Source organism: Euprymna scolopes, chromosome 18, assembly GCF_053919585.1.
Source record: "Euprymna scolopes isolate OS-2025 chromosome 18, ASM5391958v1, whole genome shotgun sequence".
NCBI lineage: Eukaryota > Metazoa > Mollusca > Cephalopoda > Sepiida > Sepiolidae > Euprymna > Euprymna scolopes.
Genome location: NC_136499.1, coordinates 88,462,480 through 88,486,504, shown reverse-complemented (window position 1 = coordinate 88,486,504; position 24,025 = coordinate 88,462,480). Strand labels below are relative to the sequence as shown.

The 24,025-nt window shown below is 32.5% G+C and overlaps 1 protein-coding gene across 1 annotated transcript in view; it reads left to right on the top strand.

The window, feature by feature from the left end:
* Positions 1-13,646: 13,646 nt before the first annotated feature.
* Positions 13,647-24,025, top strand: part of LOC145297911 (uncharacterized) — a 41,008-nt gene continuing 30,629 nt past the window's right edge. The window contains exon 1 of the mRNA XM_080144247.1: positions 13,647-13,984. The gene's annotated coding sequence lies outside the window, so the exon portion shown is untranslated. The remainder of the gene's footprint in view (positions 13,985-24,025) is intronic.

Genomic DNA, 24,025 nt, shown 5'->3' with positions numbered 1-24,025 from the left:
ACGTCAAAACACGCACACACACATATATTTATATGTGTGTGTTATCCCTATCCCTATATGCATAATAAAAGAGGCGCAGTTTTTCCTCTCTGGACCAAAATACCGTAGGTTTACAACAACAGATGGCACATGCATATTTGTTAGGTTTACACTATTAGTCATTACCTTATTTAACTATATAATGATATTTTAGACACATTAATTCGTAATATTAAAACATTACATTTATTCTTAGGAGCACCGTCATCATAATCTACATAGCCTATAGAGGAAGTAGTTCCAATTATACCCCCCCCATTTCGTATGTCCTCTTACGACCACATTCTTCACCGTGAGGATTTATCTTTTTTCCTTCTTTCCTGTGTCTTCGCCATCATTATCTGCCAACGGAATTCATATACATAGCATACTCTTACCACTTCTTATTTATACAAATAACAATTTCTCCCGCGTCAATATCCGGCCCAGCCGATTGGTTAAGATGTAGGCATTCTAAAATTCCGCTATTCGGTTCTTCCGGCATTAAACGAACGGTTTGCCACGATAAAACACTCCGCCATTTATGTACATAAATATTAGTTTCTTATACTTGAGTTTGATATTGTCAAAAGATTTAGTTACATGCACGCGTTAATTCGTGTTTTTACTTACATTACATATTGCTTCGCAAACAAATCCGATAAAAAGTTATAGTACCCGACACGCAAAAGGAAACAATGGTTCTTGAGGAAACGGAAACGAAAAAGCTCTGATTTATTTTGGATTTGGAACCTGATATTTATCATCTGCATACCGTGTTTTATTACAATTGTCTGTTTATATTTGATTAGGTTTTATTTTAAAAATACAATAACTTATTTCTACTTTAAACTGAACTTTTTTTTTGTTTTTTTGTGAAGAAATTATACTTTAAAACTAAAAGAAGTGTTTTTTTTTTATTGTAAACTCATAATTAACATTAATCATTTTAGTTGTGCAAACAAAATCCGATAACGCGTCATAACACCCCAAAAGCGACCACACAAAATGAAACAATGGTTATTGAGAAAACGAAAAGTAAACGAACTTTACTTTTATCATTACCAGAAAAGATGTACTTCCACTGTTATTCCCTTACCTTATTACTAAAATACCATTGTCAATTCTTTATTTTTTTTACATGCGCACCTTTCAATTATTTTAACTTTTTTTACTATATAAAAATATAATGTTGTCTTCATTAAGAACTTGTTTTATTAAAATTATATTTTCTGATGCAGACTTTTAAAGAAATGTATTTAAAATTATATATTTATACTTTTGTATACAATAACTGGTTTTTGTTTATGAATACTTTCCGATCGAAAAAAAAAATGGTTTATTACTTATTTGTCGTGTTCATTGACCAAGAATATATCGAAGTTTTGTTATTTTTCTTTTTTAATTCCGTTTTTTTTATTTACGTGAGTCTTGCTCCACAACGCCAGGCGGACGACGGAAACCACCGGATTATACCGAGTGAACAGAATTCAATAAACAAACGAATAAAAAAGAAAGAAAATAAAACAAAAAAACTTACCGTAAAATTTGCATAAATATTTATTTTACATTTATTTTTTTTTATGGCAACTGTTTTTTTTTTTTTTGTCTTTTTTTCGTAATAAAAGTTTGGTTTCTTTGACTTAGTGAACAAATATATTTTTGGTGCTTACTACGCTAGGCCACCATTTCTAAATTGCGATGACTGCAATGGTGTACGCAGCACGTTGAAGGGAGCATTCCGTTTTTGCTCTGAGAAGAAAAGGAAAGAATTTTGGCTTGTGCAGCCTTTTTTTATTTATTTGTATTGAACTTTGCGCTTTTCGGATTATTTTGTTATGTTTCCTTTTTTTCTTTGGCCGGGTATTTTTTTTTTTTCGCTGTTTTGCTCTTATCGAAAAACAGTAGAATTTTATTTTTTGAATAAAAAAAAAAATACTCGACGAAAACAACTGTTTTTGGTTTGATAATTATATTTATTAAAAAAAATAATAATAAAAATTTCAGTTTGGCTTCAACTTTGCGATTTTCGAATTATTTTGTAATCATATGATTTTATTCAGGATGTAACAAACATGCACTTATGTTACCGTGATTTTTTTTTAATGGTTTAAGTATCTCACCCAATATTTGAAGTGTTTTAAATGTTTGGAACGTGTGCTCATATACCCCTTACCCGGTCACATACATATTAGGGATACTTTAAGCAGATACCCACAAGCTAATAAATAAAGTAGATAATACGGATTTTACATGAGACTGGTTTGCACTTATTGATCTGTGCTGAAATAATAGTTATTATTTAGAAAGCCATTCTTAACATGGTGATGGGAGGGTGTTGTCTTCTTATTCTGTATTTTTATTTAACAATTTAAACAACAACAACAACAGATATCGTAAAAATTTCATTAAACTTGAAAATACTATTTAAAAAATAGCGCGGATCAATAAGTGAACTTGCACCAAATAAAATCTCACTATTTTTCGAATGAGAAAAAACACCGACGATTAAAATTTTCCTTTATTTTTGTTTATTTTCGTTTACAAGTGCTAATCTGGACTTGCACTATTTTCCTATTAATAATTACCTATAACTCGAATCTCCGGCCCCAAAAAATATCCGGTAAAAAAAAAAAAAATTAAACATAAAATAAGCAAAATAATCCGAAAAGTGCAAAGTTTCCTTTTTTTTCTTTTTTTTTTCTTTTTCTTCTTTTTTTTCTTCCTTTTTTTCTTTTTTTTCCTTTTTTTTCTTCTTTTTTCTTTTTTTTCTTTTTTTCCCTTTTTTTCCTTTTTTTTCTTTTTTTTTCCTTTTTTTTTCTTTTTTTCTTTTTTTTCCTTTTTTTTTTTTTTCTCCTTTTTTTTTCTTGTTTTTCCTTTTTCATTTTTTTTTTATTTGCAGCGCAAAAACGGAACGCTCGCGTTTCTTTTTAATCAATCTGTATAATCCGGCGGTTTCCGTTGTTCACTGGGCGTATGTGTTTTTTTTTTTTTTAATTATTATAATTTATAATTAAAAGCGTTGAACAATACGTAGTACAATGTTAGGTATTTATGTATTTTTGGTATCATGCTGAAATAATAATAATAATGTTTTTATTTACAAAGACATTTTTACCTTGGGCAGAGGAGGGTGTTTTGTCACTGACCTTACGAATGAATAAAAAAAGTTAGCATCAAACTTGAATTTAACCTGAAAACACTATTTACAAATAGCGCGGTAATAAAATTACATAAGCACCAAATTTTAAAGTAGATATTGATCTCGGATGCATATGATGGCAGAGCGTGATACTATCTGCCATCATATGCAGCTGAAGCACAAGTTAGTTACAAAACACCCTCCCCATGTAAAGAATGGCTTTCAAAATTGTAACATTATTTCATCATGGAACAAAAAATGCAAAAATACCGAACAGCTAAAAACTTACTCTTGCATTATTTTTTTTCTTTATTTGTTAAACAACGTATATAGCTTACATTCAAATATAATTGCATAGTTACATTTTCAATGACGTGATTAAATTTAACTCATTTAAAGTTTATAGTCAGATTAAATTAAACCAAACTTTAGTGCTTATACATTTTTGATATAGCGCTATTTGTAAATAGTTGTTTTCAGGTTAAAATCGAGTTAAACAATATTTTAAAAAAATATTTTTTTTAGAATTCTGTTTTTTTTTTAATTTTATTTATTTATTTTTGCTGTTGTAATTCAAATTATATCACCGATAAAACTTATCAAGAATAACTGTTTATATTTTTAAACATAATAACATTTATTTTATGTCCAATTTTATTTACTGCATTAAGGTAAGTGAAATAAATAATGGAATTATAGTTAGTTATTTGTTTTTGCTTTTGCGATACGTTTTTGAATGAATTCAATTATTTACGAAAGTGCATTTTTACCTAAATGCGAGTTGGGAATAATTTTCCCTTTAACCAATTATGTATCCCCACATGGGGAGCGGTATATATATTGTTTTTAAAATATAATTACCCACTGACACGTGTTTCGTCGTCTACAACTCATCAGAGTCGCTAGATTCAGCCACTGATGAGTCGTAGACGACGAAACACGTGTCAGTGGATAATTATATTTTAAAAACTATATATATATATATATATATATATATATATATATATATATATATATATATATATATATATATAACTATTTTTTAATTATTTGTTCTTTTCAGCTATAAAAAAAGGTTACAATTTTTATGAACCTATATTTAATTTGTTAAGCTTCAACGTGAAATGTGGGGTATAACACCTAAAATAAAATATTTCCTCTTATATATTTAACGAAACCTACTTTTATTATGTAAGTTTATTTAATAATGAATAAATATCGAAAATTCTAAGAAAATATGACTTTTATTTGATTTTTTTTCTAGAATTTTCAACATGGGTATGTCTACGGCTTCACAAACGTCACTGCATAGGAACGTGGTTTTAAAGCGTCAATAACGTAAACACGATTTATGTCTCGCAGTTTCATTATTTTTTTATATTGTAAACAATTTGTAAAAATATTAGCAGTTTATTTAAAGCTTCTTTAAAATGGTAAAAAAGTTAGGATAATAATATTAAATTATAGTTACATGGTGTTACATACAGGGACAGGTTAAAACTGTGGTGCGCGTTGGAGGTACCTATTATACACATTAAAAAATAAAACATCTGATTACGCTATTGTGGCAGTACAGACCCGTTTCTTCGACCTTAGCACATTTAATATTTAACACATTGATTATTAAAAATAACATGTACGTTCACTTTTAACGTAGATATCGTTCTCGAACACAAATATCGTAGGTGTTCTGTTTTATCATTAAATGTTATAAACATTGTCCACCAAAACTAAGCTGTTGGTTTATTTCTACAGTAGATAAACTTCTGTTTACATTACTTATCGATGTCTACCAGTGATTGTTTGTTTAAAGAAGTCATTTCGAGGCTATAATGTTGAACGCCAATCGTGGAGCAGTAGGTTAAAGCGTTTTCCGTCTTCGCACCTACTTCTACAACTCTTGTTCTACGTTCGCTCCTCACCTCTGCGGATAATTTTTTCTTTTTTTTTTACATTTCACATAAAAGGATTGGATCACTTCTTTTCCATTAAAATTTGAGAAAGGCAAATAGGTCTAAAACAAAAAATATATTGTTTTTTTTTCTATTTCATCATAGTTTGTTATTTAAATAAACTGTTCTGTTTATAATGTTTACTTTCACAGCTTAATTAAAACGGTCGCTTTCTTAAATACTGTTTACATTTATATTTGGTAACGTACAGGTGACTACAGTAATTTAATTCCCTCTAAGAGACACAAGGTTCGATAGTTTTTTGCCAACAAAAATACCTTGCCGTGAACTTTAACCTGAACCATACCCTGACAAATACACTGAACCTTCCAGCAAATTTTGTAACAACTCCACCCCCAAGCACAAGAATGGGCTGTCTATTTCGAAAGCCATTTTTAACATGAGGAGGTTGGGAGTTGGCCAACAACAAAAACAACAACCGTATTTGAAATTTATATGCGTGGGGGAGGGCATGCTACCACCGGACAACGCCGGTTAACGTGTCCTGCTAGTATATATATAATTTTCAGATGAACATATCTTGGCTCAAACAAAAAATTATTGGTCGAAATAAGCACTATTGAAATCAACACACTTTTGCCAACGCAAAACAAGTATATTTGTGTTAGTAACATCTTGCTTTCTGGTGGCGATAAAGTCGCTGAAGGCATTCTTGATATCGCTAAAGTTTTTGGAGCATTTCACACGTAGAAAGTTATTGATATGCTTGAAAAAGTGGTAGTCAGTAGGTGAGAAATCTGAGGAGTATGACGGATGAAGCAGAGTTTTGTAATCCAATTCGTTCAACTTCTGCCGGGTCGGTTTAGCAACGTACGGTCGAGCATTATCGTGGAGGAGAATTGGGCCTTTTCTGTTGACTAATGTTGGGGTTTTGTTGTCGAAGTTCCTGATGCATTACATCTATTTGTTGACAATACCTCTCCGCCGTAATGGTTTCGCCTGCATTAAAGAACTGTAATGGATGAGACGTGTAAAAAACAGTCAGCAGGGCTATCTTTTGGTGCAACTCCGACTTCGAGAAATGTTGTGGCGCTTTATCGGAGTCTAACTAACATTTAGCTGAGCGTCGCCGGTTGTCGTAAAGAACCCACTAATTATCGCAAGTTACAACCCGATCGAGAAACAGATCGTTTTTGTTGGGTAAAAGAAGGGAAGATGACACTTCATAACGGCGTTTCTTTTGGTTGTCGTTACATTTGTAAGGCACCCATTTATCGTTTTTTTTTTCTTTCCAATCTCTCTCAAGTGATTGGAAATCGTGGTATACGATACGTCTATTAAGAAGCTAGTTCTCGAACAGTTGTGCGTTGATAGGCTTCGACCACTACGCTCATTACCTTCAAGACTTTCGTCGTCTCAACGAAATTTCTTAAATTACCATTGTGCTGTAGTGGTTCCTGGGCCAAACGCTTCGTTGATATCGCGAGCTGTTTCAGCAGATTTTCGGCCTAGTTTTTATTGAAATAAGAAAAAAAACAAAAAAAAAACACTTGTAAACGTTTTTTGTTTTAATTTTTAATTTTTTTATTTCCATACTTTGTGAACCAGGCGTGAACGCAGACCCCACCATTTTAATGAACCACCGTTCTGCCAGATCAAACATACCCATTCCTGTGTCTACATCTTCTATCATTATATGCAATCAGTTTTTTTAAAATAGTCAACCATATAAGGGCTTATTCGTCATCAGGCACACACACACACAGACATTCAGCTTTATATATATATATATATATATATATATATATATATATATATATATATATATATAAATAAAGCTGAATGTGTGTATATATATATATATATATATATATATATATATATATATATATATATATATATATATATATATATATATATAGCTTAACGCGTAAGACGAAAAGAGAGAGTTCAATTCCACAAGAGGAGACTTATCCGGATAATGCCAAGCTCAACAATTATTATTGGAGCTTATACAATAGAACAACGAGAGTATGAAATGAAGTCACAAAACTATATATTGGTGGATATAGAATGGATCATTTATTGAATAATGGAATACAAGGAACATTTGGGGGATAGAAAGGAATCTTTATGCCAGGACATTTTGAAGCCTAATGCTTCTCATCAGAAGAGTAGAGAAGGTGCTAGGTAGCATGAAGGAGATGCGGCGTCTAGCATAGGGTTCATTAGGGGCGAAAAAGATTAAGAGGAATTATAAAATGTTGTGGGGAGCTTTATTGAATTCTAAAAAAATAAAGAAGAAGTCTGTTATATATAGTATTATATATAAACTTGTATATGGTCTTTAACATAGTGTTGAGTTTAAGGAGTAAATGTTTTAGGGTTTAATTGGAGGCGTGCAATAAGTAATGCCCCTGATCCACTTCTAATTGTCTGATCTAGCTGAAATTTTGCATGTAAAATCATTTATATCTCTTCGGGTTATGTGGCAAATTACAGCTCTGAACTAATTTTGGTTTGTTTTACAGGTGTTTGAACTGAGTCAGGTGTGAAATGGAGCCTGTTGAATGTCGAGCAGTGATCCGGTTTTTATATTTGAAAGGGCGCACACCACAAGAGACTTTTGATGAAATGAAAGAAACTTATGGTGATACTGCCCCGTCATATAACTTTGTAAAACGCTGGCATCGTGAATTCAAACATGGCCGGAAGTCTGTGGAAACAGCTCCCAGACTTGGTCGCCTCCTTCTGCCATTGATGAGGCATCTGTCCGTCAAGCTGAGGCTGCCATTTGGAAGATTCGCCAAATAGCCCAAGATGTCAAGATTAGTACAGGGTCTGTGGAAACTATCATTCATGGCCATTTCATATACATAAGGTGTCTGCCAGATGGATTCCCTGGTTGCTCACACCATTCCAGAAGCGAGAACGCGTCGAATGCTCGAGGATGAATTTAGAGATGTGCCAAGAAGATGAGTCAAAGTTTTTCAAAAAGCTGATTACACAGGATGAAACCTGGGTCCATCACTATGACCAAAGCCCAGTCAATGCAGTGGAAGCACTTGGACTCATCACCTCCAAAGCAAGGTCATGCTCACAGTCTTCTGGGACCCGGACGGAGCAGGACAGATTTCCTGGCAATTACAGGAGCCTATTATGCTTCACTTTTGAGGAAATTAAGGGAAGCTATCAAAATCAAGAGGCGGGGCAAGATCAGCAAAGGTACCCTCCTCCTGCAGGACAACACTCCAGTCCACAACTCGCATGTCGCCAGATCAGAAGCACGGACCTGTGGTTATGAAATCCTTCCCCATCCTCCCTACTCTCCTAACCTTGCACCCTCTGACTTTCACCCCTTCTCAGCCATGAAGTTGTTTTTGAAAGGAAAGCGTTTCCCAGATGATGCAGCCTTAATTTCTGAAGTCACGTCGTGGTTGGAGGACCAACCTGGGGTGTTCTACAAAAACGGTCTCCAGAGCTGCATCTCTCGATGGGAGAAATGTATAACTCTGGGTGGTTCCTATGTAGAGAAAGACTAATTAATGTGCCAAGTTTCGTTGCTCTACTGCTATGGGAATGGGTCAGAGCCCTCGTATATTGCACACCCCTCGTATATTGTGGCTGCGTGGTAATTTATTTTAACGGTTTGTTGGGTATCTATTATCTATGGAGTGGTATTTTTTACATGTGCAACCTAAACGGCAAATAGCGATTATAAAATCGTCTATAATTTTTTTTTTTTGGGGGGGGGGTTAAATGCATGGTTGTAATATTAATTTGGTAATATGTGGCTATATTTTTAAGTTTCCCATAATTAGAGGCGATTTTATAGCCGCTATTTGCCGTTTAGGTTGCACCTGTCAAAAATACCACTCCATAGATAATAGACACCCCACAAACCGTTAAATTACCACGCAGCCACAATATACCCCCAATTTAACCCTAAAACATATACTCTTAATCTCAATACTATGCTAAAGACCATATACATTCTTATATATCATACTATATATAACAAGCTTCTCCTTTATTTATTTAGAATTCAATAAAGCTTCCCCCCAAATTCTATAATTCCTCTTAATCTTTTTCGCCCCTAATAAACCCTACGCTAGACACCGCATCTTCTCCATGCTACCTAACACCTTCTCTACTCTTCTGATAAGAAGCATTATGCTTCGAAATACCCTGGCATAAAGATTCTCTTCTATCCCCCAAATGTTGCTTGTATTCCATATATATATATATATATATATATATATACAAATAAAAAATATCCACTTTTTCAGATTAAATATGTTTTTAACTCTTTTTCAAAGTGTTCTTAACATGTTTTATTAACTGTTTGCTCGTATATATATATATATATATATATATATATATATATATATATATATATATATATATATATATATATGTATATATATATATATATATAACTACTTAATTTACTCACATAAAATTTATATACGAAAGTATAGATTTATGCGTAAACTTTAAGTATTTACTTCAAAAATGCTCAATACGTAGGTAGAGCTAGTTAGTAATTTATAAAATATATATGGCGATTAAGCTACACTGAATATTCGGCTAACTAAAATCTCAATAGAAGAGGAGCATATAAAAACGATAAACAACCACAGAATTCGCGCATAAGCCTTAGGAGTCCTAGAGTGGATGAAACGCCGAATATTCAGTGTAGCTTAATCGCCATATATATTTTATATATATATATATATATATATATATATATATATATATATATATATATATATATATATATATATTGCCCTTCTCGCTTAAGTATTCTCGTTTTGATATCGTCTAGTGTACCTTTATCATGCTGATAAGGGACATAAAAAGCATAGACGAATGTGGCACCTGAGATTATATTACACTTTTGTGCATTTTTTTCATCCAAGGATATATCATAAAATGAAATACCGTAGAGACAGGATGTATGAAAACATACAAAAAGAAAAAGCAAATTTAACACAAAAATGAATCATCAAAAAACCAAAGCTTCGCCGATTTTGTTCGGATTGATAAACATCTTCAGAAACATGTGAATAAAAATGTGCTGGAAACTTTTTTGTTATAAGGGATTCTTTTGCGTAGAATTTATTTTGAAAATAAAACATCAAATCATTTTACTTAACAGCTTAATATGTTCTACGAACAGTAAAATTTAAATTAATCTAATCATATTAGAAATACCCATAAAAAAACATTTTTTATGAGTTGTAAGCTTTTGCGTGAGACTTTATTTTTTCACGTTACCAAGAATTCGGCTTTAACGATTCTCATTTCAATCTACGACGTTTAAACCGTTTTTAACAATCAAACTTTTCAAATATGTTTACATAAATCTCTTTCCAAAAAGATGCCGAATCTCTGACTGATTTTGGTTTTTATCAGCTCCACTATAACCGTGATTAATTCTGTCCCTTAATTACTTAATTTTATGCTTTTATGAATTCATAATTTTAAAATATATTTCCCCCCCTCCCCACTTAAAGTACACACCGGATATGCTGCCATTTCATTCATCTCACAGTTGGCATCTTAGATGTATCCAATTCCTCACTCATTCCTCGTCATAACTCGTCATAATATTTATGGCTAAAATTCTTTACCTGTGAGACAATACCTTCCCACTTGAGTTTCCTTCTCCTCAAAACTATTGTCTTTCTGACTTTCTCTTCAGTTTGATGTGGACGTTTTTTTCCAACATGACGTGACGTCAAAATAAATGAATATACATTTTTGTCAAAAGAAAAAGTTATGCGAATGCAAACGTACAATCATATCAAACGAACGTGGGAATATATCAAAGGAAACAAATATAAACATGACTGTTTCGAGTGAAACTATTTATTTCTCATCTGTTAGCAGGGTTACACGATGTTGTCCAGCTAAAATTCTCTATAACTGTGGCAGCCCAGGAAGAAAATATGGGTAAAATTGGATCGAGAGCAGATTTTAAATTAGCATATTTATGAGAATATGAATAAGATTTTAGCTTTATAGATTTAGATATCTGTACAATATTTGTGTCTTTTTTCTATTTTCGATAAGAAATTGGAATTTCCATGAACAGAATGTTTTTCTCAAAACTTTTCATCTGTGGAATATTTTGCCACAAAATTGTTTCCCTGAAAATTACAGCATCGTTATATTCAATTCTAATGTCAATCAACACTTGTCCCAAACTGTCTCCATCATCAAAATATATTAATTCCATTCATTACGTTCACTCCTTTCATAATATAGCTATGAAAACATTAACATATATTTCCTCTGGCAATCCTGCAATTCTGATTAAATAGCTGCATCACACGATGAACAATCAGGTTATATCGTGTAGCAATTTCTATCAGGCCGTTTTATGACTCTATCCTGATACCTTTAGAGTTCGCAAACCAAACAGCGAGTTTCCAGACAGTCATCAAGTAAGAAGCTTATCTATTCTCCTTCATTTGTTGGACAGACACTCCAAGCATACCTATCATCACTTGGCGATATACGCCTCCCCAAAGAAGAAACAACTATTGAAATCTCACACGTATCCACATTAATTAATTCAATTTAGCAAATGGACAAATTCACAATTCTTACCATATGTATCCCATAAACATTCAACTGTATATTAAATATGTTATTATAAAGTGTTTGTTTATAGAAAAGCCACTTTTTTTTCTGTCTTTAACAATTCTTTTCTAACAAATGTTTGTAAAACAGATTCTTGTAAATCAGATGACAATTCCCACCAATAGACATCTATCAATAACATTTTACTTTATTAATCTATTATTTGAAAATTAGAAATTTTAGAAATTAAAAATTTTAGAAATTAAAATATAAGACTTAAAATGGTAATATGGTATTCAAAGCCAAAAACCAAAGATACATATTCTTTTAACGTTAGAGTTGCATGATAGTGTAAAATATTTAATTATCCTAGGATGGCACGGATGTCGAATGTTGTGGAGGAGGTAAACACTTTGCCGTCTACGAGATGCGAGATAAACAAAATGAGACATTCCGGAAAATACTTGGTGTCGGAGTTCTTTATTTATAAAATAAGAAACGAAGGTGTTTATGCTACTTTTTAAAGACTTATTGAGCACAGAAATAGTGATACAGAAGAAACATGTGAATATCTTTTTAATAAAACTATGTGTTCGTTATTTATTATTGTAAATCTATTATATAAAAACAGATTTCGTTTCAGATCCATGATTCTGCGATTCCGTACATGGTTCTGTGATTGTGAACATTAGTTGTCTTACATATACGAATGTTGAATTTCTTCTTTTGAGGTTGATACATTTAAAGACGTGTAGGGAAGAAGGATTGGTTATTAATGCAAGAGTAACTAAACAGGACAATTGTAATTTATATTTTTTACTTTTTATTAGTTACATAAATTTATATCATTTCCTTTAATGATCAGTCTTGTGTGTGATTTCCATTGTGTGAACGTGTGCATATTCTAAAACTATAAGGTTTCTGTACTAACGTGGGCGTGCGAGTGTCTAATCAATGCAATGGAATAGTGTCCGATTAGGATGACGCTAGTTACTTTACATCCTGCATTTCGTGTCATTAATCATTAATTATGCCCAATAACAATTTTCTAACATTATTTAGAATATAGATATCTTAATAAGCCCCAAATTCTATATTTTGTTGAATACCATTAACTCTGTAATCCATAGAAAGTCAATAACTTACCGGTGTTATGCCACTGGTATATTCATGGATTCATTTTCCTACAACATCATATTGAAAATTAGCTGAGTTTAGAATTGAGTCCATTTGATTGGTCTCTCTTTTGCTTAAAGTCTAGAATCCTCGTCACATCGAGGTGATGTCGTCAGTTACAGGCGTTTTTATAGTTCAACCTACCGGAAGTGTCCTGATAAACTGTCTCTTTTGGTTTCAGACTATTCTGTACTATTCCGCCTCACTTAAAATTTACAGCATCATCAATACAATTAGAGTTTATCGTATTTTCCTTCGAACTTCATGACTTTGGAACTCTCTATCATTAATATTTAAAAAAACCTGTTCATAACCTGAACTTTTAAGTAAATTCATTCTCTTTGTCTTAAATTATTTTTTATTTATTTTTCCTTACAATATATATTTTAATTGGAAATTTCTGATAACCAAAGCAAATACAAAAAAAAAAGATATCAAAGTAATTCAAAATTCGAACTTATATTATTTTTACTCGTGCAATTTAATGTCACCAAACAATATTATATTATTCGTTAATGAAGAGCCTATGCTGGCTTTAAATAAAGTAAATATATACATTTGAAGCTAATTAGGTTTTCAATACGCAGTTTCTATAAATAATAGGAACTCACAAATGAAAGATAAAGAAATCGTAAAAGACAAGAAATCAAGGAAAAACAAAAAGAAATTATTTCCATTATTCCTCATGACGTAGAGGAAACGAAAGAATTGTTTGTTATATAAAAAAAATGAAGTCAGAAGAAGAAAAGTTGGTTGACGGGTTTGTTTAAAGGAATCGGTGACGTGGGAAAGAATGATGACGAAACACGTCACATGGTATACACAGATACACGCACGCATACACAACAACGCAAAAGGAACATTTATGCAAATGAATCATATAGATTCCACGTGGTTTTGAGAAAAAAATAAATTTAAAAAGAAATAATTGGTGCCTCAGTTTTTGTGTAAGAACAGACCCACGTTAGTGTGCTCTCATCAACGCGGCGTGTGGAGAGAGGAAAAAACACAAAGAAGGAGAGACCAAAAGCGAAAAACAGCAAAAAAGGGGTTCTGACGCGGAATAAATACACACATTCTAGTCAAGCTAACGTTAAATTTGAAAAAATTAAATTCAACGAAAGCAGTTCTTATTTAAAGTGCGGTAAGTACCTTTACAAATTCATTTGAATTATACAAGATTATGTATATATATATATATATATATATATATATATATATATATATATATATATATATATATATATATATATACTTCACTTTTTCTCGAAAACAACAGGCCGATCTGGCTGAGATTTTGTATGCACCTTTGTTATGATAAGACGCAAAGAATTAATTATTATGGTATTTGTTCGATGTACAGTTAGGGATTAATAGTAAGTAGACACCACAACTCTAATAGTTTGGCATAATGCATTCATTCTAAGTCAACAGACTATAACTTAAAATATCTAGTAAACTACTTTACACAAATCAATTCATGTTTTAATGTTCAATTCTCAATTCAATGCTTTGGTGCAGCACCAAAACATGGAATCATTTTTAAATGTTCATATAAAACATCATTAGATAATTTTTAAATGTTATATAAAATATATTTATAAAGTAATTGCGTATTGTAATGAGCAATTTTGAAATGAAGTAATTCTTAAGTTAATTTTATAAATATAGTTGATCTTGTTCAATATATATATATATATATATATTTATATATATATATATGTGTGTGTGTGTATGTGTGTGTGTGTGTGTGTGTGTGTGTGTGTGTGTGTGTGTGTGCATTTTTACGGTTTAATTCATTTTTGGAATCATATTCCAAATACACAACGTACACAACGGTATTATATTTGTTAAAATAATGGACGAAACATAAAAATGTTCAGAACAGAATAATTAAATTAAATTTTATAAAATGTAAAATATAAAATTAAAATGTGTAATTTGATGTGCGGAAGTGAACGCCGGTAGACGTAGTTCAGTCCGGGACAACGCCGAGTTTTCCTACTCGTAATAGTATCTTTCATATAATCTATATAATTTGCGTGATGTCTCTGTAGATTTAACCCTTTTCCTGGATGCAATTGAAAACAAATTAAAAGTAAACACAACAAATTGTTATGAGAAATCAAGTGTTGGTAAGTATTATTCCACGCTGGTTTCCTCGATCAGTTTGCATCATTTACTGTTTGTAATATCATTATGTACTGTTAGTAATAACATCATTTACTGTTTATAATAACATCATTTACTGTTTGTAATAACATCATTTACTGCTTGTAATAACATCATTTACTGTTTATAATAACATCATTTACTGTTTGTAATAACATCATTTACTGCTTGTAATAACATCATTTACTGCTTGTAATATCATTATATACTGTTAGTAATAACATCATTTACTGTTTGTAATAACATCATTTACTGTTACTAATAACATCATTTACTGTTTGTAATATCATTATATACTGTTAGTAATAACATCATTTACTGTTTGTAATAACATCATTTACTGCTTGTAATATCATTATATACTGTTAGTAATAACATCATTTACTGTTTGTAATAACATCATTTACTGTTAGTAATAACATCATTTACTGCTTGTAATATCATTATATACTGTTAGTAATAACATCATTTACTGTTTGTAATAACATCATTTACTGTTTGTAATAACATCATTTACTGTTAGTAATAACATCATTTACTGTTTGTAATATCATTATGTACTGTTAGTAATAACATCATTTACTGTTTGTAATATCATTATATACTGTTAGTAATAACATCATTTACTGTTTGTAATAACATCATATTTTAAATAAGAAATATCTTTGCTATTAAGAAAAAAGAATTAACTCTATATCAATAAAAATAACTGTCATTGTTTGTTAAATAAAACGAATATGTTTCTTTTTAATGAAATTATTTAAAATTGTAGAAATTTAATTCTTTTTATCTTCTTGGTGTAAAAATAATTGTTAGCTAATTTATATATATATATATATATATATATATATATATATATATATATATATATATATATATATATATATATATATATATATATATAGCTCGCGATTTGTTTACAAACAAACGTTTGAGCCCTCTACGAGTAGCGGACGAATGTTTATTTAAATAATCGTTCGGACAGGTTAATTTCGGCCACCGATTCCGTAGTCAAGGGGGTAGGACTGCCGACTGTCATCACGACGGTTCTAGGTTCGATCCTCGGCTTGGGAGAGGTGTTAGTCTAGCGGCACTGATGAGTTGTGATACAACGAAACAGGTCTGTATGTCGATGACTAAAATATATTTTATATTTATAAAGCTCCCCTCTTTGGTAGAGCACTCTCGTAAATTATCTTACTCGCTACTTAATTTAGCTGAAATAATGCGAAGCTCGCGATTTGTTTACAAACAAACGTTTGAGCCCTCTACGAGTAGCGGACGAATGTTTATTTAAATAATCGTTCGGACAGGTTAATTTCGGCCACCGATTCCGTAGTCAAGGGGGTAGGACTGCCGACTGTCATCACGACGGTTCTAGGTTCGATCCTCGGCTTGGGAGAGGTGTTAGTCTAGCGGCACTGATGAGTTGTGATACAACGAAACAGGTCTGTATGTCGATGACTAAAATATATTTTATATTTATAAAGCTCCCCTCTTTGGTAGAGCACTCTCGTAAATTATCTTACTCGCTACTTAATTTAGCTGAAATAATGCGAAGCTCGCGATTTGTTTACAAACAAACGTTTGAGCCCTCTACGAGTAGCGGACGAATGTTTATTTAAATAATCGTTCGGACAGGTTAATTTCGGCCACCGATTCCGTAGTCAAGGGGGTAGGACTGCCGACTGTCATCACGACGGTTCTAGGTTCGATCCTCGGCTTGGGAGAGGTGTTAGTCTAGCGGCACTGATGAGTTGTGATACAACGAAACAGGTCTGTATGTCGATGACTAAAATATATTTTATATTTATAAAGCTCCCCTCTTTGGTAGAGCACTCTCGTAAATTATCTTACTCGCTACTTAATTTAGCTGAAATAATGCGAAGCTCGCGATTTGTTTACAAACAAACGTTTGAGCCCTCTACGAGTAGCGGACGAATGTTTATTTAAATAATCGTTCGGACAGGTTAATTTCGGCCACCGATTCCGTAGTCAAGGGGGTAGGACTGCCGACTGTCATCACGACGGTTCTAGGTTTGATCCTCGGCTTGGGAGAGGTGTTAGTCTAGCGGCACTGATGAGTTGTGATACAACGAAACAGGTCTGTATGTCGATGACTAAAATATATTTTATATTTATAAAGCTCCCCTCTTTGGTAGAGCACTCTCGTAAATTATCTTACTCGCTACTTAATTTAGCTGAAATAATGCGAAGCTCGCGATTTGTTTACAAACAAACGTTTGAGCCCTCTACGAGTAGCGGACGAATGTTTATTTAAATAATCGTTCGGACAGGTTAATTTCGGCCACCGATTCCGTAGTCAAGGGGGTAGGACTGCCGACTGTCATCACGACGGTTCTAGGTTCGATCCTCGGCTTGGGAGAGGTGTTAGTCTAGCGGCACTGATGAGTTGTGATACAACGAAACAGGTCTGTATGTCGATGACTAAAATATATTTTATATTTATAAAGCTCCCCTCTTTGGTAGAGCACTCTCGTAAATTATCTTACTCGCTACTTAATTTAGCTGAAATAATGCGAAGCTCGCGATTTGTTTACAAACAAACGTTTGAGCCCTCTACGAGTAGCGGACGAATGTTTATTTAAATAATCGTTCGGACAGGTTAATTTCGGCCACCGATTCCGTAGTCAAGGGGGTAGGACTGCCGACTGTCATCACGACGGTTCTAGGTTCGATCCTCGGCTTGGGAGAGGTGTTAGTCTAGCGGCACTGATGAGTTGTGATACAACGAAACAGGTCTGTATGTCGATGACTAAAATATATTTTATATTTATAAAGCTCCCCTCTTTGGTAGAGCACTCTCGTAAATTATCTTACTCGCTACTTAATTTAGCTGAAATAATGCGAAGCTCGCGATTTGTTTACAAACAAACGTTTGAGCCCTCTACGAGTAGCGGACGAATGTTTATTTAAATAATCGTTCGGACAGGTTAATTTCGGCCACCGATTCCGTAGTCAAGGGGGTAGGACTGCCGACTGTCATCACGACGGTTCTAGGTTTGATCCTCGGCTTGGGAGAGGTGTTAGTCTAGCGGCACTGATGAGTTGTGATACAACGAAACAGGTCTGTATGTCGATGACTAAAATATATTTTATATTTATAAAGCTCCCCTCTTTGGTAGAGCACTCTCGTAAATTATCTTACTCGCTACTTAATTTAGCTGAAATAATGCGAAGCTCGCGATTTGTTTACAAACAAACGTTTGAGCCCTCTACGAGTAGCGGACGAATGTTTATTTAAATAATCGTTCGGACAGGTTAATTTCGGCCACCGATTCCGTAGTCAAGGGGGTAGGACTGCCGACTGTCATCACGACGGTTCTAGGTTCGATCCTCGGCTTGGGAGAGGTGTTAGTCTAGCGGCACTGATGAGTTGTGATACAACGAAACAGGTCTGTATGTCGATGACTAAAATATATTTTATATTTATAAAGCTCCCTTCTTTGGTAGAGCACTCTCGTAAATTATCTTACTCGCTACTTAATTTAGCTGAAATAATGCGAAGCTCGCGATTTGTTTACAAACAAACGTTTGAGCCCTCTACGAGTAGCGGACGAATGTTTATTTAAATAATCGTTCGGACAGGTTAATTTCGGCCACCGATTCCGTAGTCAAGGGGGTAGGACTGCCGACTGTCATCACGACGGTTCTAGGTTCGATCCTCGGCTTGGGAGAGGTGTTAGTCTAGCGGCACTGATGAGTTGTGATACAACGAAACAGGTCTGTATGTCGATGACTAAAATATATTTTATATTTATAAAGCTCCCCTCTTTGGTAGAGCACTCTCGTAAATTATCTTACTCGCTACTTAATTTAGCTGAAATAATGCGAAGCTCGCGATTTGTTTACAAACAAACGTTTGAGCCCTCTACGAGTAGCGGACGAATGTTTATTTAAATAATCGTTCGGACAGGTTAATTTCGGCCACCGATTCCGTAGTCAAGGGGGTAGGACTGCCGACTGTCATCACGACGGTTCTAGGTTCGATCCTCGGCTTGGGAGAGGTGTTAGTCTAGCGGCACTGATGAGTTGTGATACAACGAAACAGGTCTGTATGTCGATGACTAAAATATATTTTATATATATATATATATATATATATATATATATATAAAACAAATCTTATATTTTGAAATGTATTTATTTTAAACTGTACTGTTTTAGTCGACGAGATGCCATAATTCGATTTAGGAAAAATTGTTTTAAATAAGCTAAATCACGAATCATCATATATATGGACGATCATTCGACGATCTCATTTAAAATGTGTGTGATAGATGATATACGTACGGACATAAATTGCCTCAGCATATTATTACATCTAAATGCAAGAAAATGTCTTGTGGTTTACATTCACGTCGGACATCTAGAGACATCGCTTTTTTTGTATTTATAATTTAAAATTTGAAAATTATCACCAACAGAAAGGATGCAAATATGAGTATAAGGTTCAGAGTTAGGAGTAGATGTATATTGACGCCATTATTTATTCCCGGGAAATATCGAAGTGGCTGATAAATATGAATTTAGATCGAACCGATCTAATTTTACCTTGTGTTATTTTGATTATAAATCTATTATGGCTTCTGCAAAGAACTGGATAAATGTTTATGATCGCAGAGTTAATGTAAAAAGCTCAAACTGAATCTTATTGAGAATCATTTTTTCGCCATAATATCCATATATGATAAAATGATTGCAGAAATTCTCCTGTGGACCAAAGTATCGTAGGTTTGCAAAAACATATGCCACATACAAATTCAATACATCTAGCCGAATAGCTACTATCTTATGTAGCTTTCGGACACCATTTTAGACACATTCAGTTGTGATAATAAAATACTACATTGCATCCTACGAGCTACACCATCACAATCGCAACATCTCTAAAGAAAGAAGTCCCTATTTTTCTTTCTAAATATTTAGTCCTACATATTCCTCATATTCTGTGATTACACTAATCGTAACTGGTTCATACATACATAAACCTAACATAATCTTTACGATTTCCGGTTCATAAATATTAACGGCTCCCTTCAAATTCCGTCCATTCTGATTGGCTAAGCTCTGAAAATTCTCATATTTCAGCATGCAGTTCTTCGCTTTATAAACAAACGCTTACTAACACAAAAATATGGCGTCATTAAGAAACATATTATTTCTCCCGGTGTCAAGTTCATTTAATACGTAGGTCATTTCAGTCATGTAACTTCGAAAAATACACGAGAGAGAAAATCATTAAACAAAATTTAAATAACTCGTTTACTTGCTTTCTTTTACAAAGTTTAAAACATGCTATCTTCTTTGTCGTCGACGACGTCTTCGTCAAAACAACCAAAAAATTATACAGCCTTGCCATCGAGTTTTTTACTATTAAACACACTACATGTAGATTGGAGATGTTTCAAAACAATGAATTTCATATGCATTTATATATTGAAGAGTTTTGCTCCCAAATATTTGCGTCTTTTATATTAAGATTTCTCCTGAAAAAAAAATTTTTAATACGAAAGTTTATTTGTTAACTATTTTATATTTTCCATGCAATTTGACGACATTGATAGGTTTTCCGGTATTATGATCATGAATATCGCATGTAAAAATTTCGCCAACAAATAGTTTTTATGTAATAACATTATGCTTTTCGACGGTCAGCCAAACAACGCATGTGCGCACGTTGTTTGGTTTATCGCAGGACTATCTGTCTGCGAAAATTTTGCATGTGTTATTCTTTTACATGTTACTCGAAAAATTATAAATTTCATAAAATAAGGTGAATATGAAAGGCGGTGAGAAACAAACAATTTAACTTTTTTTAACCCTGAACACTACGTTTATTAATGCTATATAGAGAATATGACTATAGTGAATATATTTATTCTGGATTAAATTGAAGGGGTTAGCTCCCAAATATCTGCGTTTTTTTAGTGTGCCGAAAAAATACGGAAGTTTATTGAGCGAAATAAAACAAACTTATTTTTGCCAATAATTTTATTCCTGCAACATATTTCTTTAAAAAAAATTCTGCAACTTTTTTCAGAACCAGTTGTAATAAAAAGATGCGATAATTTGGAATCTAAACTCTTCAATATATAAATATATGCATGAAAACATCATTAATCTACAAAAGCAAGAAATAACAATAAAGACGTGTAAAATACATAAATGTTTATATATTTACTCACACACCCTTTGTTTTTATCAAATTTGGCTTTTTTTGTTTGTGAAAATCTGGCTAAAGTTATCAATTTGGCCTATTTGGCAATTTTTTTGAAAGATTTGATTTAAAATATTTAGTAGAGTCGGGCAACCCAATTAGGGGCAGCTATTGGACATGTTTACCCTTTTAGAACCTTTAAAATACGCATAACTTTTAGATTGCAAAATAATTTAAAAAGAAAAAAAGCAAAAGCATTGGTGGACCTGAACAATGCTGCCCCTACTATTTACTTTTTTTTTCACTTATTCGTAAAATTTTCAGGCGATTATCAGCGCTTACAGGTTTAAATTTGAAATTATAACGTTCAACTACAGTGAAAAATAGAATAGACTACTTTTCATTGCGTCAAAGTTTCATTTTGTCAGTGTTGTCTTATGAAGAGATATACTTAAATGTCTGCAAAAATGTGTGGGTGTATTGTATAAGCATCTTTAAGTATAATTCTTTTATAGAAGTATAATCAGAATCTAAATGACATGATACCATTGAAGGATACCTTCGCTTTAAAATAAAAACCAACCATATTTAATTGCATCCATTTAAATATCTCTCTCATCACACAAAAATTAGCTAATAAAAAAACTTCCAGATGAAACTCACTGAAATGTTTAGAGGAAGGGAGAAAGCAAATAGCAAGTAAAGCCCACTCTGAAATTAATGCAGAGAGAAATCCGTTACCCTATTTCCATAATGAGGTATTTTTTCTTATTTTCTCTTTCCACTATTTACACAGATTGATACATTTTTAAATGTTTTATTTTTCTTTCTTACATCTGTTCTTTAACTCAACCGATTTAGACGTTATTTTATTTGTATATGAGTATTAACGCTAACACTGGCGGAACATATTTTTCCAGCTTTTTTAACGGTGTGTGACACTTGTGTTAAATAATGGGCAAATTCATCATTTTCATCATCACATATGTTGACTTTTCTGTTACAGGTAGCACATCACCATATTTGGTATAGTTAGTGCCGAATAACAACACATATTGTAAATTATTCATTGTATACGATTAATTGAAAACAAGTTGTAATTTTTACACCTAGTAGAATGGGGGTGGGGGTAATCCCTTTCCAAACAGTATTTGTGTGTAATTGAACATTATAGCAGACCCGATTCCATAATCCGGGCGCATATCCATTAAGCGATAGATGCCACCTGTTGGCAGCATCAAAGTGTTTAAAGGAAATACAGTTGGGAAATGAGCTGCAAACAAATTATTTTCGTTTGTTGACTCATGTGTTGTCGTATTATATGAAAAGTAATTTAATGTTTGATAGAAAATATGAATATGTGAACTTATCTTTAGAATGTAGTTAGATTAATGAAGGAATATCTTATTGCCACATATTCAAGAGAAAACCAACGGTCGTGATCAGTGATAAGTCAATGGTAAACGGCTGTTGCAATTACGCAAGTTCATTTGCAACTATTATCGAAAGACGTAGAGAGTGCTGGAAATTGTTGGCACTCAGACTCTGGAGGAAAAGCTTCCGTTTTCCAAGTGAGTGATCACTTTAGATGAGGAATAATAATAATAATAATAATAATAATAATAATAATAATAATAATAATAATAATAATGATAATGATAATAATAATAATAATAATAATAATAATAATGATAATAATAATGATCATAATAATAATAATAATAATAATAATAATAATGATAATGATAATAATAATAATAAACATAATAATAATAAACATAATAATAATAAACATAATAATAATAATAATAATAATAATAATAATAATAATAATAATAATAATAATAAAACTTTAAAAAGATAATGGGAGAGATTGAAGTCAGTGGGATGACTGACAAGATAGAACGGATAACAATAATAAAAACGGTTGAAATATTAAGGAAAACCCGTGGATGCCGAGACTAATGCATATGAGCTGAAGGTGCAAGCCGGACATATAGAAACTGCCACCGAAGTAAAACACAAAGAAACACAACATGGAATCCAGAAAACTGAAACTATATAATTGTAAGGAAACTTAAGAAAAAGGTGTTGACATCAACTGGCAACACACCAAATAGTTCAGGGGGATTAAGGAGGATGGAAAAACCAAGGAGAGAAAGCACTAACTAGACCTCCACTGGACAGTACTAGAAACTCGGAAAGGCTTATTGTCACCTAAATCCCAGAGTAACAATGGTTATTGCCAGTGAGAAATCGATAAGCGTATGGGATGGTAATGCAAAACCAGTTACGATAGTTTCTGAAATAGGTGGAGAGTACTGGAAATATGGAGAGACTTGTTGTCACTCAAACACCAGGGAACATCATAGCAATCATTTATTCTAGATAGAATTATCATATGTCATTTCGACGTCATACGGATTGTCCTTTGTTTTTATATAAATCCGAATAAGCGATAAAAATAATTTGTAGTTATTAATTAGTCACATAAAAATTCATTGTGTTTTATAAATAAATCAAAATTCTTATACGTGGGAAGCAGTCGATCAAAATTCAGTTTGTGAGGACAGAAATAGATTTAATTTGTCTAGTAATTCAATCACTTTTACGTTGTTCTCTGTTCAGTTTATATATAGTTTTTTTCTTCAATTAATATTCACATCATTGAAACCGGAAATTATTCTGTAATTAGAAAGGTTACTCTAGTGAATTAGGATTGACGACTCGGCGAGCCATGTTGGCTCCATAGCAACAATTTGTTTTTATTTAAGATGTAGTCACCCTTCTTGTGGGCCCTCTAGTGAATTCTATTTGCTAATGAGAATCAAG